Genomic DNA, 19,665 nt, shown 5'->3' on the forward strand with positions numbered 1-19,665 from the left:
GGGGATCTCCCTTTAAAGGGCTTTATGGGGGAAGCTTCAGCCAGGTGATGTTCCTAGTAGTGACTCTTGCTAGCAGGGATGCAGGAGATGGGTGATTTGGGGTAAAGTTTCCAGGGAGTCACAAGTCATCGTGCACATGGTTATGGACTCCTACTGCACCCTGGGGTTTCTGGTCAGATTATATAGTTTATTTTATTTCCTCCTTGATGGAATGATATGGGGAAATTTTTGTGAAGGTTTCCTCATGGACATTTCTTCTCACAGAGATCTCCATCGAGGGGTTTGCCTCAAGAGAAGGATGATCCAATCATAATAATTAAGGGCTGCTGTCTCTTTCACCTTAAGATCTGCTTCAGTCTAGAGGTTGGCAAGCCAGTTATGAGCAGCTGATTCTCAAACTGCTCCAGTCCCAGAATTAGTGAGAGCAATCCAGGGGTTGCTCTAACTTAAGCCAATTGTCTATGGTCCCAAAGAGGCTTTATGCCAGTTTAGAACTGTTGCAAAAAATAAGTATCCATCCTGCTTTGACACATGCCCTTTCTTTCCATGTGCTGAGGTGTATGGGGGAGGGTCAGGGACATTTTGCATAATTGTAGCTTAACCCTCTTTTTGTCAGTTGAGAGCTTCCTATACTGAGAGAATTTTCATCTGTCTTGTTAGGGCCAGATTCTTCCACTTTGATCCAACTGAGTGCCCCTTTTTGCCTATATTAGACTCCATTTGTAAATATCAAGTCACCATAAATTACTTGCAATATAATCAACTGGTCATCACCTATTAGGTGTAGTCAGCAAATGGAATAAAATGTCATCTGTGTTCAATCAAATACAATAATCCATCATTTCCCACTTCTTTTAATTTGGATTATTTTTGTCTATTTACTTGTTACTAGAAATCCCGTGAACATTCACATTAAATGGAAAGGAATAACTTTATGATGTATGGTTGTTAATTAAGAATAGCAGGTAACTAGACTGATGGGGTTTTAGTCCATTTTTAAAGAGCCATTGGCAAAGATTGACTATCAGTATGTTGGTATAATGTGACACTTCTCCTCTTCACCTCTCCACCTTCCCATACTCAGTTCCCTTAAAAATAGCAATAAACATTGGGTAGATGGAACTCCATGGAAGAGGAGATAGATTTACTACAGGCTAAGACTTTGGAGAGAGAACCTGCAGGTTTATCTCCACTCTTGTCTACTGCACCATACCTGCTAAAGAGTTCTGTGCTGGAATCAAACGATCTGGTTTGTAAATATATACTTGTTCTTGCACAGATAACAGTTGGGCAAAGTGACATCTTTTATTATGCCAACTTTAAAAAAAGTGCTATGAAAGCTGTCAAGATCTCTAAAGAGTCCTTTGTCACATATACCAAACTACACTTTCTTTAACTTTCATTCAGCCAGTTGGTTTTACACCTTAATCTGTCCAACAGAGATCTGTTCAGATCCCAAGTCTCAAAGTGCAGGTTTAAAACTCACTGCTTGTTACTATGAAATCTTAATATTTGATATACATAGTTACTGTGTTTTCATTAATACTTAAATCGAATATAACGACATTATACACTGAAATCTGCAGATAATCTTTCCAAGCAGCAAGATTTGGTTACGTTCACTATCAGGTTTCTTCTGTCATCCCTGTGCCCTGTAAGCTTCTCAATCAAATATCTTTCATGGTGACTTCTATAAATGTCAAACAGTATCTTATACTGGTATGTGATAAGCAGTTCTATAGCTCTTGCACAATTATTATGCTAATGGTAGGTAGTTAATGCTTTGAAAATAAAAAAAACAATATCTATAGTGGTTGCTTGCCAATTGCCTGAGATAATTCCTTAGCTATATAGATTAGTTCATGATGGACAATAGTCAAGGAGTTTCATACAGCAAGGGAAAGGAAGATAACATTAGTAATACAAAAGTAATCTTTATCTTAGGGAAATTGGCAAGCATGTTAGAGTAACTCTTTTGTTTTCAAGAATCTAGGGAACTTATTTAGGCCAAATGTTTTTAGATATTGAGAAACAAAGGGTTTAATTGTTTTAAGAAACAAAATATTAACTTTTTCAGCACAACTAAGAGTAGGGCACTGGGAGCAGCTTGGCTCTAGTTCTTGGCTTTTTTATAAATTTCATGGCTCCAATATGGTTACAGTAACTCCTCACTTACTGTCCTCCCACTTAACGTTGTTTCAAAGTTACGTCACTGCTCCATTAGGGAACATGCTCATTTAAAGTTGTGCAGTGCTCCCTTATAATGTCATTTGGCTGCCTCCTCCATCCACTGGTTGTAAGATTCTGTGGAAGAGCAGCAACTTTACAAGGGAGCATTTCACAAGTTCATCTTCTCTGCCTCCCCCACCCCCCACAGTGCTTCCCCCGCCACCAAACAACTGTTTGGCGGTGCTTAGGACTTTCTGGGAGGGAGGGGGAGGAGTGGAGACACAGCGTGCTCTGGAGAGGAGGTGGGGAAGAGGTGGGCCTGGAGTGGAGTGGGGATGGGAAGAGGTGGGTCTGGACCATCCCCCGGAAAAATCGTTGCCTATTCTTCTGGAGGGAAGCTGCCACTGCTGCTGTGCAAGGTGCTTCCTAGCATCCTTGCCTGCAGAGGGCTGTGCCTGTGTGGGGTCACCCAGGGGCACCTCCCAACCACAGGACAGTACAATACTGTACTGTATATAATGCCTTTTGTCTGCCCCCCAAAAATGTCCTTGGAACCTAGCCCCCCGCATTTACATTAAATCTTATGGGAAAATTGGATTCGTTTAACATTATTTCACTTAAAGGAACATAATTACAACATTAAGTGAGGAGTTACTGTATTTACCATTAGACATTGATTATGTGAGAAATATGGTAAAAGGACAGGGAAGAGGGTAATATTTAAAACTGATGAGCAGATGCACTTTCAGCAGTCAGCGCTATGCCCACTAATACATAAATGCATACATATATAAAGACTGATTCTCCACTGTTACACTGTTTTTATGCTGGCCTAATTCTATTACCTTCTGCTCTTTAAGACTTGACGGGCAATTGATTTCACAAAACTGCTCTCAATGCACATTCTTAAAATTCTCTCCATGATTGCAGGAATCTCATGGTAAGAAAGTAGATTAAATTATTTGATATTTGAAACTAGGGTTTTGTTTTATGCTGAGATGGCCCAAATTAGAGCTGGGCAGAGAACTGAAGCTCCATTGTGAAGGATTTTGAGGTTTCAAAATCAATTTTTTTTTTCCAATTTAGAATGAAACTAGAACATTTCAAATTTCTCCATGAAAGAATTTTAAAAAAAAATCTTTATCAAAAAAGTTTATTTTGTCAAAATTGAAATGTTTTTTTTAGTATTTTATAGTGTATATATAAAATAGAATAAAATTTAAAAAATAAAAATCTAAACTTAAAGTCATTTCAAAATGTTTCATTCCAACAGTATTAAACCGGGATGGTGTGACATTATTGGAACTCTTTCTGTCTTTTATCTCTGAAATGAAATTTCAAACAGAAAGCTTTTCTGTTAATGTGTGTCCAACTAGCTTGGCCCCATGCTCAAAGCACTTAAAAATAGAAGTTCATTAGGGTCATTGGCCAGTTTTGAGCTTTTCTTGTAGATGGCTGCTGCTGTATTTCATTGCCTTTTAAAATGTTTTCTCCCTCAGTAGCAGGTGTTATCATCTGCCTTGCTTGGCTGTTATATGCATTCATTTGTCACTACTTGTACTATTAGACAAAAGGGACAATAAAGAGCAAACTAGTCAACCAGGCATTCTCCTAGCTTCCTTGCATCTTCCTCCTTCTGTCTTTTCCCCATTCCACTGTTCATAATTGACAGGCAAGCTGTGAAGATGTTTCTCCATGCTTATTTTTCAAGTGGTTTCCTAAAGCAGGTGTTCCCGTTTATTCCCTCTAACTTTTTTCTATACAAACGCTAGCTCCGAGTGCTGCTTCCTCTGGATATACACAGGAGGAAATGCTACAAGAATAAATATTTATTTTCTAGGTTGGATGATGGTGGTATACAGCATGAGGGGATGCACCTGAGCTTCTCCCCCCTTAAATTGTAGCATTGTTCATGGGAAAGGACTTCCTTTATCTTCCTTTCCTTGTGGAGAGATCTATTACATCCCTCCCTATGTTCTCTTTAAACTTTTTCTTCCTTTAGTCATTTAGCATCCATCTTGCTCCTATCGTGGTTTTTTTTCCTCCTGTTTAAAAACTTTGAAGTTACTGGAAACTCACTCTGTAGCCCTATGAATTGAGCTACATGACATATTACTGCTTTTCATCCAAACAGAGACATTTGCCTTTCTACCAATACCATATGGAAGACTGAACACACAGTCGTTTGCAGCAGCACACCCCTCACTCATCACCCACCCAACTCTCCCATCACAACACACTCCACACGCAAATCAACACAACCATCACACAACCAGCATTCACAATAAGCCCAAACACAGCCCCTCATCACAGACCATACCCCTCATTCACCACCTGCAGAAATCCAGACAGCTCTCCCCACACTTCACAACCCAGCCACACAAATCAGCACAACCTGCACTCAGAATCATCACAATCACTCTGAAACCTAGAATGTCTGTGGAATCAGGGTAAAGGTATGGAAATAGCTACACGCATGGTTGAAAGTCCCTTTTTGTTTTGAATACCCCAAGGTTCAATCATCAGGGGGATTCATGGTTTGTTGCCATCCAATTTTTTATGTTCCAAGTCACATTCTGCTTTTTTACACACATGACTTCACGAATGTACTCCCATGTTACAGCCCAGGCTTTTGGCAACAAGTAAACCATATGTTTTATAACCAAACTCAAATACACTTCTTTTGAAGGTCTGGAATTTCCAAAGTAAGATTTGTTATTGTTCCATTTCCTATTTCTGGCTAGTTCTCTGGGACCAGAATAACAAAGAGAATGTGTTCTTCCAAGAGCTCCAGCACAAAGTTTTATCCTGAAAAGGTTCCGATAAAGTATGAGGGTCTGATCCTCAGCTTGTGTAAGCCAAGGCAGCTTCATGGATGTCAATGGAGTTCTGCTGATTTACACAAGCTGAAGCTCTGGCCTTGGATATGGATCCATTTTTGGGTGCTTATTTAAGATTAGAGATGGTCAGAAAATGTGGTATGCTGTTATGCTTAAAAAGCACACGAGATCTCTTCAGGGGAAAAGGCAATATGCTGCATTTATTGAAAATATTACAGTTAGCATATACACACACACAGGTCCTGCAGATGGTCTTAATAGTTACCAGTCTGTCATAGCTTGAGTCAATCTAATGGCCACTTCGATTGGGCACGAGTGAGGAGCTGGGTTCTGTTGGTTGTGATCCAATGCTCCGAGGTTTTGCAGGACTGAACTCAGAGTTTCATGGCAAAACACCCCATCTTTATAGTTGAAAATTCCCATTTAAGTCCATGCATTTTGCAATGTCTTCCTATAATCATTAGTCCTTAAGTGGTGTTAACCTTGAGGTTTTCTGCTGTTATCATTTGATGGTTATTGTCGGGCTTCCCATCGTTATCTCCTATTTGTTGTCTCGCCTTCGGGGGTGCCTGCCTCACCTCTGAGGTTGTCAATGCTGCTAACATGTTTAGCATCGGATACAAGGGATGTTTTTTTTTATTGTCTCCTGGTGTTTCCAAGTCTCTGACTTTTTCTTGACCATCTGGACATTTGTGGTGGGCTTTTCACTTATTTTTAACTATGCACCCATTCCTCACTTACACCAAACAATTTTACAGAAACTTTCAGGCAGGATAACATTTTGGAATGGATTATATGGTTACTAAAGGGATTACAAAAGAACCTTACACAATTTAGTTTGCAATACATACAAGAAGCAAAACCTTATAGCAAATACTGTCATGAAATCTTATCCTAAAACAAAAGGTGACCATAATTAGCCATAAGGACTATTGTGATCTATTCCTGCCTTGAAATCAAAAAGGGTGGCTGGCTGGCAGGGCATATTAAATCATAATTATAAAATACTTCAATACATACAACATTCTAAATCAAAACATTTATTAAAATAGGATTTTCCTACTACAGTGCAGTGTGTGTGTGTGTGTTTGGTTGGTTTGTTTGTTTGTTTGTTTTTCCCTGCCTTACCCCTACTGCACCCCCCTGCACTCCTACCCTGGACTTTTTGGTAAAAAGTTGAAAAACAATACATTTCCATTGTAAACAAACAAATTAATCAGAAATGCTTCTACAGAGCCTCCTAGGATTTGCATTTGTGATAACTTATGCTTCCATTCTCCTCTATGATCCATGTTCCCTACTCAGACTGTATCCCACATGATTCATCATGGTATCCACCTCTTGGAGGGAGGATGTGATGCATTATGGGAGTCCTGTGGCTGTAGTGTGTCATGGGAAATGTAACTCAGCTGGGGAGCTTAGCCTATAGAGAAGAACAGAGACATGAGGCAAATTACAACTCCCATGAAGCACACATCCAGCTGAAAATATTTCAGTTTTGGAGCAGCCTTTTTTTGTGAAAAATCAGAATCTTCCATGGAAAGAAGACACCTCTAGTATGTCTATAATATACAAATATGCAAACCACCATTGTCTGGAGAGAAATAGTTACGATGGAAACATTTTGACCAGTCCTAATTTTCTCTCCCATCCTTTCTTTGAACTGGCTCATCCATAATCTTCTCAGCAACAATGTAATCACCTACCACCCAATAACTGTCAGTGCTGGTACTTTTATGAAAGTCCACTTTACAAAGGATATGTGCAGGAGCATAGTTTTAGCAAAAAATACAGTATTAAGGAATTTCTTAGCTTGTCTAAATTGCTATAAAAGCTGTCACTAATAATGAAGCTTCAATTTGTAGTTCCTCTAACATTCATCCCTGGCTGGCTGAGCTATCCTTCATGTTAGCCAGAGCCAACTATTTGTCCAATATGTGGCTTAAGCTCCTTATCACTACTGGAAAAGAAGGAGAATATCTGGCACATACTGTACAGCTTTCCCTGCCTAATGTCAGCACAGGACCTGCTATTGGGGTTATTTTTCTGAGTATAATTACTGGTTCCTTTATTGTTCAATCACTCATTTGGGGATTTCCATATATAGCTATAAGAGATTATTCTCTGGAGAGGAGGGGAAACATGGAATGCATAATATGGCATTCTATGGCTGACAAAGTGGTGAGAGCAGTATAAATACAATGGTCACCCTTGGAATCTGATTAATTGTCTTAGGTACTGCCCAGGTATCTCCATCATTTGACCAGGGATTCTCAACCTGGGGGAGAGGTCCTCAAACAAATGTCAGGGGCTTGTGACCAACCCTGTCAATCCCTTATAGATAAGTAGCAGAGGAGTGTGTGACACATGGCCAGAAAGGATTAAGCTGCTTGTAGGATAATTGACCCAGATTCAATTTTTAGGGACATATTAGTAGATGATGTTTGTGTTTTTGTGTGTTTACATATATATTGTTAGAGGTTAACTGTGTAATGGAGCAGTCCCTGACTATGCTGTATTCTGTTAATTCAGAGAGCAAAAGGAAATATTAACATTTAAATGAACTGTAAACTTAGTGATATCACTGTATTCATCTCTATTTGAAATGTATAGCAAATCACCTGTGAATGGTGGAAAACAGGCAATTGCCTTATGTTAATCCCTGTAGCTAATTACCAGTGATGCTTAGGAAATAGGTCGGTTTCAAAGTCTTCATGATTGCCTGTTGCAGAATGACTCCAAGCTGTCAAGAGAAGGCCTGGAACTGTATAAAAAGCCCTTGGGTCCTTGTCCTTTTTATCTCAGATCTGCTTCATGCAGGGGAAAGTTAAGTCCTAAGACTGAGATCTCCAGTCCTATCTGAATCACCATGAATATGAACATTAGACTGTAACATATTGACTAAATCTGAAAGAACTCTTCACAACTACAAAGCTCACCATCTCTACTATGAATCTGATCTCAGAACTGTATTCATGTCGGTGTGTATACTGATGTTTTAACCAATTCTCTCTTTTCGTTTTTAATAAATTTTGGTTTAGTTAATAAGGATTGGCTGTAAGCATGTATTTGGGTAAGATCTGAAATATTCATTAACCTGGGATGTAATGTGTCCGATTCTTTGGGATTGGTAGATCTTTCTTAAACGATGAATAAGATTTTCAGTAATCCTCGTCATATTTGACGTGGGTGTCTGGGTGGAGGCCTAAGGCTGGGTTGCTTTAAGGGAACTGTGTTGTTGGCTTCTGGGTAACCAGTGAGGTATTATAAGCTGTTTTGTGCTGGCTTGGTAAATCTAACTATTGGAATATCCACCAGCTTTGGAGATTGTCTACACCAGTATTTCCCAAAGTGTGGTACGCAAAAGGGTTTCAAGGGGTACGCGGCCCGTTCACCCTGGCTGGCAAGGGGCCGGCAGCGGGCTGAGCCGGGCCGGCGGCCAGGCCCCAGGTGCCCAGGGGCCGGCAGTGGGCTGAGCAGGGCCGGCGGACAGAACCCTAGAACCACGGCGGGCTGAGCAGCTCAGCCTGCTGCCGGTCTGGGGTTCCGTCCACTCGCTCCTGCCAGCCGGATCCCGGACGCCGGTCCCGCTCAGCCTGCTGCCGGCTGGGGATCCCGTTCACCCAGGCCGGCAGTGGGCTGAGCTGGGCTGGGGGCCAAGACCCCGGGTGGCAAGGTACTGGCAGCGGGCTGAGCGAGGCTGGCGACCAGGACCCCAGACTTGTGGCGGGCTGAGCAGCTCAGCCCGCTGCTGGCCCGGGGTTCTGTCTGCTGGCTCCTGCCAGCCGGGATCCCGGATGCCGGTCCCGCTCAGCCCACTGCCAGATCGTGGTCCTGTTCACCCAGGCCAGCAGCAGGCTGAGCCGGGCCAGTGTCCGGGACCCCGGCTGGCAGCAGCGTGCCAGTAAAAGTCAGCTGGCGTGCCAGCACAAACCACGCGTGTGACGTTACTGCGGCTCAGGCAATTCATCTGCCCTTGTGGCAGCGCTGCTGCCAGCCGGGGTCCCGGACACTGGCCCGGCTCAGCCTGCTGCTGGCCTGGGTGAACAGGACCACCAGCTGACTGATGGATAAAAGGACCACCAGCTGACTGATGGATAAAAGATAAAAGTGAATAACTACTCCTGACAAGTACATGGTGTGTATTAATATACAATATTTCTCTTTTTGGTTTTGTTAAATCCATTTACAATGGATTGCTGGCTAAAAACGGGAAGTTTGAAATGTAGAAAAGAAAATTATGAAGGAAATACAAATGTTAGTGATAATTATGCTGAAAAATGCAGTGATATGGCTACATCAGACAATTGTGATGACAAAATTAGTGAACCGTGTGAACCATCTGTAAGTTTATTGAACGTATCTGCTGCAAAGAAAATGAAAGAAGCCAGCAAATATTTTGAAGAATATCTTAAACTGGGATTTTCACGGAGTGGCGATGAGGTGGAGCCTGTTCCACTATGTTTGATTTGTTACGAGACTCTCACAAATGAAAGTATGAAACCATCCAACCTAAAACACCATTTCGATTTCGATAGCCAACATAAAGAATATGAGGGAAAACCTGTAGAATTCTTCGAAAATAGGTGCAAAGATCTCCAAAAGTCCCAGAACGCAATTCATAATGTGACAGGATGTGAAAATATGAAAGCTTTGGAAGCTTCATATAGTGTGGCGTACTTAATTGCAAAGTCCGTAGCTGCTGAAGTGATTGGCGAGACATTAGTAAAACCTGCAGCCAAAGTAATGGTGCAAGTGATGATTGGAGACAAGGCTAGCAAAGCTATAGATCGTGTTCCCCTCTCAAATAAATAACACTGTTCATCGTAGAATCACAGATATGGCTGAAAATGTAAAGCAGAAATTATTGTCAAGAGTACAAAAGAGTCACTACTATGCACTGCAAGCAGATGAATCCACTGATGTTGTGAATTTTGCTAATCTTATGTTGTTTGTCAGATACGAGCTGAATAATGAAGTCCACAATGATATTTTGTTCTGCCAACCTGTGCCAACATATGCAACTGGAGAAGCTATTTTTAAAGTTATTGATGACTTTATAAAAAACAGTGACTTGGATTGGAGTCGTTGTGTTGGAATAAGCACGGATGGCGCCAGAGCCATCACTGGTTCGAAGACATGTATTCACACTGTTGCGCCAGAAGCAAAATCGACTCATTGTTGCATTCACAGGGAAGCACTCGCCACCCAGAACATGCAGGCAGATCAAAAGCAAGTACTGGATGAAGCTGTGAAAATAATCAATTTTGTGAAAGGCTGCCCTCTGAACACCCGGCTGTTTTCTCAGCTTTATGATGAGATTGGCAGTGTTTACACACAACTCCTATTTCACATTGAAATGTGTTGGCTTTCATGTGGAAAAGTTTTGAATCGCTTGTTTGAGCAGCGAGAAAAACTGCAAATTTTTTTAGATGAAACCTTTAACCTGCAAGACCGCATACACGACTGGAAATGGCTATGCAAACTCGCAAAAATTTGCAGATATCTTTGCTCATTTAAACAACCTCAATCTATCCTTGCAAGGGAAACTAATATCCATATTCCATATTCAAGACAAAGTGAGCGCCATGGTCACAAAATTGAAACTGTGGCATAAATATCTTAGTCATCGTGAACTGGATTCCTTTCCATCTCTTCATGACTTAGTAATAAACTCGAATAATAAACTTGATAGTGATGTGTTGCAAACCATGAAGCAACATTTGGAAAGCTTGCAGAAAGATCGTAAGTATTTCCCTGAACCGGATGGCACCTTTGAATGGATAAGGAACCCTTTTATCATCAATGTTCAAACATTGCCAAATAACCTCTCTGCTTCAGAAGAAGAACAGCTCTTGGAGCTGGTTTCAGATAGGTTTCTGAAAACAAAATTTGAGCAAAATAAACTGATGTCATTTTGGTTGGGGATTAGCTCTGACTATCCAGCTCTATCGGACAAAGCTGTCAAGTATCTTCTGCCTTTTCCCACCTCGTATTTGTGCGAGATCAGATTCTCTGTGCTGGTTGGCATCAAAACAAAAAAATAAAATTGTCTTATTGACGTGGAGCCGCATCTTCATCTTAAAATCACAAACATTGAGCCAGATATCGCCGCGATAGTGTATGGTCAAAAGCAGTTCCATCCCTCGCACTGAATAGTTTGGTTTGTACTGAAAATTTTTCAATACCGAAATAGTAAATATTAAAACTAGTGCTTTCTTCACTAACCTAACCAAACCAGCATATTTTAAGTTCAGAATGATACGAATTCACCATATATATGCCAGACTGTTGATTTGCTTCTATTATTTTACTTATTTCTAGTACTATTTCTATATGTAACTATTATTTCTATTAAAAGTTTTGTTTCCACTGTATGTAATATAATTTTGTATTTATTTCTAATAAACATTTAATCCAGAATGAAACTTATAAAAACGTGGCTACCACCCTCTCCCATCAAATTATCTTCATTGGAGAAGGAGTACGCCGGTAAGACAAATGTCTCAAAAGGGGTACGCAAGTGTTGTAAGTTTGGGAAACACTGGTCTACACCATTATTTGCAGTTTACTCTAATTGAGTAACTTCAGTGAGGCTCCCTGGGACCCCGGTCACAGGGTGTCTCACCATATTCCAGTTTATTGGTAAGGGGATGCCATCAGGTTCCCAGTATAGAGAAGGCTGATAACCACTGATTACATTCCATAAGTAAGTTCAGAAAAGTTTAAATGCTGCTGCAAATACAGAGGTAGCCACATCCACATATCTATTGCAGAGTGGGCATATTTTTAAGGGTGAAGAGATTTAGAAATGTAGTTACCCTTAGGATTAACTAAGATTCACAAAGTAATGGCAAAATCCTACTATAGGAACAATGGGATTATTTGCGCCAATGCAGACCCACCCCACTTGGTTAGGGCTCTCAGAGAAGCAGGATTCTTCTCACAGCTTCCCAGCACAGAAAGGGAATAATTGCTGATACATAACTTCAAGGGATGCATCATATTCCTCTACCCCAATGTTCCCAGACCATTCTGCAGGCCATTGCCAACGGACATGATCCTTGGCCCTGCCGTTTCATTGTCCTTCTCCCTGATCTTTTGGGGTGCACAGAGGGATCTGTTCCTGCTTTCCAGGGGGAACTTGGACTGCAGACTTGCCTACTGTTGCACAGGAGTGATCTGTTCGCAACCAACTGGCCATGGTATGTAATGTGTCTCCCTAAATGTCCATTCAACAGAGGCTAAATGAGTCTTTTACATATCTTAGCTACCAAGCTTGGCTCCTTAGCTTAAGTGGTAAAGGGTCCAACTTTTAGTTCTGGAGTTCCCAACTGGAGCTGTATGGAGGATGGAAATCCTGCATTTTTGAAGGATTTTGACATTTGTCTTCATTATGATTAGGTATAAAACACCCAATAACTGTGACATTATCCATGAAAGAAAATTCTGAAAAAAATGTGGGTTGATCGAGACATTTAATTTCAGTAAAGTCAAAATGCTTTATTATAAATTATTTTCTATATTACAATAAATACTAGAATGAAAAATAAAGTCAAAATGAAAAATTGAAAGATCACATTCCAAAAAAAGTTAAAATAGGACATTTTGACATTGTTGGAACTTTTTGTTTTTTCCTCAGACAAAATGTTGGCAATATGAATTTTCAAAGTATTTAATCATCAATGATGGTGCATTCTCTGATATAAAATGGTTCCATCAAAGTTTTTCCAACCAGTCCTTGATTCAGTCCCCACTGTCAGTCAAGATGGCAGCAGTCACACTTGGTCCAGCCCTTCCCCTTTGCCTAGCAAATGAACACATGACACTTTGTTTGTAAATGTGAAGTTATGTAAATGTTTAATGTTTACCATACACTATTATGGTATATTTCAGTAATTAAGATTAAAGCAATACATGTTTTGTAGGCAATACCTGAGCTGGAGAATTCAGTTGATGACTATTGCAGACTAAACAATCCCAGTTCCCTCAGCCTCTCCTCATAAGTCATGTGCTCCAGCCCCCTAATCATTTTTGTTGCCCTCCACTGGACTCTTTCCAATTTTTCCACATCCTTCTTGTATTGTGGAGCCCAAAATTGGAAACAATACTTCAGATGAGGATTCACCAATGTCGAATAGAGGGGAATGATCACGTCCCTCAATCTGCTGGCAATGCCCCTACTTATACAGCCCCAAATGCCGTTAGCTTTCTTGGCAACAACGGCACACTGTCAACTCATATCCAGCCTCTTGTCCGCTGTAATCCCTAGGTCCTTTTCTGCAGAACTGCTGCCTAGCTATTCGGTCCCTTGTCAGTAGCAGTGCATGGGATTCTTCCTTCCTAAGTGGAGGACTCTGCACTTGTCCTTGTTGAACCTCATCAGATTTCTTTTGGCCCAATCCTCTAATTTGTTTAGGTCGCTCTGTATGCTATCCCTACCCTCCAGCATATCTACCGCTCCTCCCAGTTTAGTGTCATCTGCAAACTTGATGAGGGTGCAATCCATGCCATCCTCCAGATCATTAATGAAGATATTGAACAAAACCTGCCCCAGGACCAACCCTTGTGGTACTCTACTTGATACCGGCTGCCAACTAGACATGGAGCCATTGATCACTACCCTTTGAGCCCAACGATCTAGCCAGCTTTCTCTCCACCTTATAGTCCATTCATCCAGCCCATACTTTAACTTGCCAGTAAGAATACTGTGGGAGACTGTATCAAAAGCTTTGCTAAAGTCAAGGAATAACACATCCACTGCTTTACCCTTGTCCACAGAGCCAGTTATCTCATCATAGAAGGCAATTAGGTTAGTCAGGCAAGACTTGCCCTGGGTGAATCCATGCTGACTCTTCCTGATCACTTTCCTCTCCTCTAAGTGCTTCAGAATTGATTCCTTGAGGACCTGCGGCAGTGCCTCATGATTTTTTCAGGGACTGAGATGAGACTGACTGGCCTGTAGTTTCCCAGATCCTCTTCCTTCTCTTTTTTAAAGATGGGCACTACAGTAACCTTTTTCCAGTCATCCAGGACCTCCCCTGATCGCCATGAGTTTTCAAAGATAATGGCAAATGGCTCTGCAGTCACATCTGCCAACTCCTTTAGCACCCTTGGATGCAGAGCATCTGATTCCATGGACTTGTGCTCATCCAGCTTTTCTAAATAGTCCTGAACCACTTCTTTCTTCACAGAGGGCTGGTCACCTCCTCCTCATGCTGTACTGCCTAGTGCAGTAGTCTGGGAGCTGACCTTGTTCGTGAAGACAGAGGCAAAAAAAGCACTGAGTACATTAGCTTTTTCCACATCCTCTGTCACTAGGTTGACTCCCCCATGCACTAAGGGGCCCACACTTTCCTTGACTTTCTTCTTGTTGCTAACATACCTGAAGACATCCCTCTTGTTACTCTTAAAATCTCTTGCTAGCTGCATTTCCCAGTGTGATTTGGCCTTCCTGATTTCACTCCTGCATGCCTGAGCAATATTTTTATACTCCTCCCTGGTCATTTGTCCAATATTCCACTTCTTGTAATCTTCTTTTTTGTGTTTAAGATCAGCAAGGATTTCACTGTTAAGCCAAGCTAGTTGCCTGCCATATTTACTATTCTTTCTACACATCGGTATGGTTTGTTCCTGCAACCTCAATAAGGAGTCTTTAAAGTACAGGCAGCTCTCCTGGACTTCTTTCCCCCTCATGCTTTTCTCCCAGGGGATCCTGCCCATCAGTTCCTTGAGGGAGTCAAAGTCTGCTTTTCTGAAGTCCAGGGTCTGTATTCTGCTGCTCTCCTTTCTTTCCTGTGTTAGGATCCTGAACACGACCATCTCACGGTCACTGCCTCCCAGGTTCCATCCACTTTTCATTCCCCTACTAATTCTTCCCTGTTTGGGAGCAGCAGGTCAAGAAGAGCTCTGCCCCTAGTTGATTCCTCCAGCAGTTGCCGCAGGAGGGAAAAACCTCTTCATTTTTTAAAAAACATTGTTAAAAGTTTCTAAATTGTCTAAACAGGATGTTTAGATTTTTCTAGATTATTGGTTTGGTAACATTTTTGGGATTTTACTTTTTTCCCCATCCTGAACTGGGACAAAACCTGAAATCTCAAAAATTCCCATATAGGTCTATCAAGAAAGCTCAGGAATCTAACTGGAGCCATATAAATACAGTTTGCATGAAGTAATAATAAATTCTATATAACTAGTTACAAAGAAACACAGCTAGTAATTAATGAATGATGGCAAATGCAAAGCTGTACATTATATGCTGATTCCTGCCTTTTGCATAGTAGTTGAAGGACCTTTGCAAGACAAATTGTTAAGCTGTAGAATATGTTGCTTTTTTTGGTTTTTAATGCCAAGGTTTATTATCTTTCATTGGTCTTTCACAGTGAGGAGCCTGTCAGCCTGATATTACTTGACAAATTAGGGCTGCCTTTGTATTAAGAGAAATTATTAAGATTGGCCATTTTGCTTTCAATATCAGTATCAAACTAATCTACATATGAGAAATTTCTCAGTGCTGAATCTTGTAGCATACAACTAACAAGTTCTGTGCAGAAATTGTCTTTTATTGCATTGATGGTGCAATTTTTGAATGCTTCCTACAGAATCTTGGCTAATAAACACTGTCTGGCCAGATTTTGACTGGCCATTTTGCAGGATGCCCAAGTCAAACTCTTTACACAAATGCACTCCCTGAAACCTGATGTCACAATCCCTACATTTGGGGGAATTCAGAGGCTGCTCCCTGGGGCCCACACTTCACTCCAAATGAGCTGTGTAGTAGATGATGCCAGGGCCCTACCCCATCCTATGATCCAGTCAGTGAAAAACTTTCCATTGATTTCAGTGGGCATTGGAGCAGGACAGAGATGAGCCTGAGACATAGGTGTCACTCCAAGCAGAAAGATTTGGCAGGCTGCCTAAATATCTTTTTATATCCGCCTTAGGGAAAGAATGAAATGCTGGTCCTATTTGAGTCCCCTAGATTGTGTATCCTGTGAGTTTGAAATCTGCAGCGTAATGTCCTTTTTCACACTTAGCTAAAAAAGAGCTTCCATGTTCATAACATCTTCCTCTTTTGGTTCATTTACAATAGGTAAAGATACCTGGAAGACATTCTAATTGGGTGAAAACAAAGGAGAGAGACTCATAGATGCAGGACTTTAAGCTATTTAAATTCCACACATACCCTCATAGTTTCTAATTTGTGACACAGGTACATCTCCATTCTTATGTTTAGATATGGCCAATGATAGGTGCATATGCCTCTGCTCTCCCAACACTCTAATGCAGTTATTGATGACTACATATCTCTATCTATCCTATCTATTTCACTTGTATTGCCCCATTACCTTAGTATCTGCCCTCCCACAATCTTTAATGTATTTATCCTCAAACACCCCAGTGAGGTAGGGAAGTAATATTAGCCTAATTTGACTTAATGGATGGTATTTGTGCTTTTGTTTTCAGATTTTTGAGTGTGAGTTCTATTTTGTAATCTAATTCTTCTTGAAAGAAAGTACAAAGATTTAGTATCTGAAAGCATGCCTTTATATGTTGTCTTATGATGCTAGTTTGCAAAATGTGCTGAATAATCTGAACAAGTAAAGGGATGATACTTAAGGAAGGATTTTCTCCATTTAATCCAAGTTTGTAAGCCTTAGGAGCATTTGAATTTTTATGACCTCGTTTATTGTAGTAGTGCCATTTGGGCTGTTATAGTTAGTTATTTCAGCATTTCCATTATAAACCTCTATTTTCAGAGGGTGGTAACTCAGCCACACAAAAAAGCCCACTTTGGGCTGAAATAGTGTGCCAAATTTTACCCAGAAGGACTGTTTCTTTCATTGTTAAAATTAACTAAAACTCTAATCATATTTAAATGATGGAAGAACAAACTAAAATGAGTTTTAATTCCAATTTCTATGCACCTGTAACTCAAATGGCTTTTGGCTTCTTATCCCACAATTCAGGGAAGACATGAAGAGAGAAGTTAAATAGAGGAATATATGAAAATATTATTTGTATTATAATAGAACCTAGAAGCTCCATTTGTGATCAGGGCCTTATTGTACTAACCACTGTACATACCCATGGCAAGGGATAACTCCTGTCCCAAAGAGATTACAACAGAAGTAGACAGTACAGATAAAGGATAGGGCAAAAGTAGTAGTATTATCCCTATTTTACAGATGGAGGGATCCAAGGCATGAGAGTTTAAGGGACCGGCCAAATGTCACGTTAGCAAAGCTAGAAACTGAACCGAGATTTTCTGAGGTGCAGTCCACTAAATCAAACTTCCTCTAAAATAGATTTAGAGCTACCAACAAATATGTTCCTAGAAGTACAGTCAAAAGAGTATGTCTGTATGCACTGGAGCAGGAGGTCTGGCCAAGAATACACATGTAGATCCAAATAAAATGCAATAAATTCTGGTAGGAAAGATACCAGACTGGTGGTGATACACAATAGGCACAGACTGGTGGTGATACACAATAGGCAATAAAGGTCACTTACATAAGTTTACAGATATTGTTCCTCATATGAACATGTGCAATAACCTTTAAAAAGGCAAACATCAAGCAGGTGTAAAGACATTGGTATCCTTCCATACAATGGGTGCACAGCTGCACCACAAAAATTCTGGCAGTACCATATCTGCATAATGCTTTGATGCAGGTTTATGGGGTGTCTGCTAGGTTTCTGATTTGTTCTTGGCTTTTCGTTTTTGTTTTTATCAGGAGGAGTAGTTAATATTGATGTTGGTGAGAGGAGGAGCAATACCAGTGTTCGTGGTGAGCTGTGGACCCGTCTGAAAAGACCATAAACATCCCAGCTGATGGAAAAATGGGTATGGTTACAGTCTGGACATGATATTTTTGTGTGTTATTTCAGGAAAGAAAAGAACTCCACATTTACATCATTGGAGTTCTGTACAGGTACAAGAGATCCTGGTTACATAGAACTTCTTGCAAAATTGGGGCTTAAAACAATCAATGAGAGCCAAATTGTCTTCTCAGATATACTGGTGATTGTGTTTTATATTGTTAGTGTCTCTCTTTTTGAAATAAGGGATTCCCTGCATGACTTGAGCTATAGTAATTCTAATTTAAAGAGGATTGCAAGAAAAGTAGTAGTCCATTGTTAACAATTAATAATAATGTCAAGTTGTATCTCTCTTTATTAAATGTGCTCTTAATGATGTACAGAATGAGGGGGGAAATCCATATTTATTACAAATAGTTATAGCATATGCCTGGAATCCTGCCAATATCTCACTATGCAAACTGTCAAATACATCTTCCACAGCCTTTCCAATCTTCTTCTCAAGCATGAAAAAAACCCAACATTTAACCAGAATTCAAGGTGTGCTGTTAACATCTTTGGATGAGTCAATAATAATTAGGCTTGGAAGGATTAGATTTCTATTGGTAAATGTTGATTTCACTCTACACACACAAACCAACAAAAGAAAAAAGTTCCATCAATGAGGATAAAAATTTACAGATAGAAACAGTAAGAAAAATGCTGCTTGAGAATGTTAGTAAGTTTTATTTACCGATATTTACTTTGTATGGTTAAACGTGGTGTTAACAATTTGTGTTTTAACTCTTACAAAACTTTGACTTCTTGAATCTCAGCATCTACTCTCATTACATAATTATTGTTTGGTCTCTCCTATTTTCTGACATTCTCCCATAATTTTCTGCAAATCTGAAAAGTTAAATATTTCAAAATAGGGAAAAAAAACCTAAAACCCACAAGTTTGTGCAACTGTGAAAATTTAAAAATAGTTAAAAATAAAAAAGTCTGTTGAAATTATAAACAATAAAAATTCAATTCTGCCAAGCCTAATAACTGTCTACAATTTTCTTAGGCTTCTTGTAGAAATTGTGAAATATCTTTAGGATTATGCTTCCCATTATGCCATTTATGAAGACCAAGTGGTTATGGATCTAGATATTAGAATTACATATGCCTCTTATGTGGTGATGCTACACCATATCTACATTGCTTACTCAACCCCACCCCTGATCCTGGCATTGCAGCTCTAATGCACCCAAGGTTTTACAGTTTCTGCATTTAGTAGCTGACTCCAGGACTCCCTTGAAAGATGGATCCTCAACCAGTAGCTGGTAAATAAAGAAAGAGTGATTATTGCTGCATATTGTCAGCTCTAGGGGAGACAAGTGCTGTTGTACAGGGGCTTGGGCTGCATTAAAGTTTTTACAATATGGTCTTGCTTCATTCCTTTGGATATCCTACAATATAATTGTAAACAAGAGGTTTAAATACCTATATAGTTAGAGATTGTTCTAGTATTCATTTGCAAATGTTCAAACTGTAACATAGTTTTTTAAAACCGAGTTGGGTGGGTAATCAGATTCAGAAATATTTTACTTTGTTGTATGACAGATCAGTTTTATTCCACAGATATACTTGTTATAATCATTCACCCAACTCTAGTCTATGGATTGGCATTCATTTTATTTGATTTAAGTTCATTACTGTGTAATAAAACTGTTGTGATGGTTTTGTTACACAGTAATGAACAATCTGGAGTTCATTAAATAACAGACCAGAAAATGAGAAAGGAATAAAACTTTAATAAAAACAAACTGGAGAGCATCTCTGGTGAAATGTGGCAAATAGCCATTCA

General features: G+C 40.0%; 1 long non-coding RNA gene across 1 annotated transcript in view; it reads left to right on the forward strand.

The window, feature by feature from the left end:
* Positions 1-18,520, forward strand: part of LOC120371042 — a 70,843-nt gene extending 52,323 nt beyond the window's left edge. The window contains exon 4 of the long non-coding RNA XR_005584115.1: positions 17,747-18,520. This is a non-coding gene — a long non-coding RNA (uncharacterized LOC120371042). The remainder of the gene's footprint in view (positions 1-17,746) is intronic.
* The last annotated feature ends 1,145 nt before the right edge of the window (positions 18,521-19,665 follow it).

Source organism: Mauremys reevesii, linkage group 8, assembly GCF_016161935.1.
Source record: "Mauremys reevesii isolate NIE-2019 linkage group 8, ASM1616193v1, whole genome shotgun sequence".
Classification (NCBI taxonomy): Eukaryota; Metazoa; Chordata; order Testudines; family Geoemydidae; genus Mauremys; species Mauremys reevesii.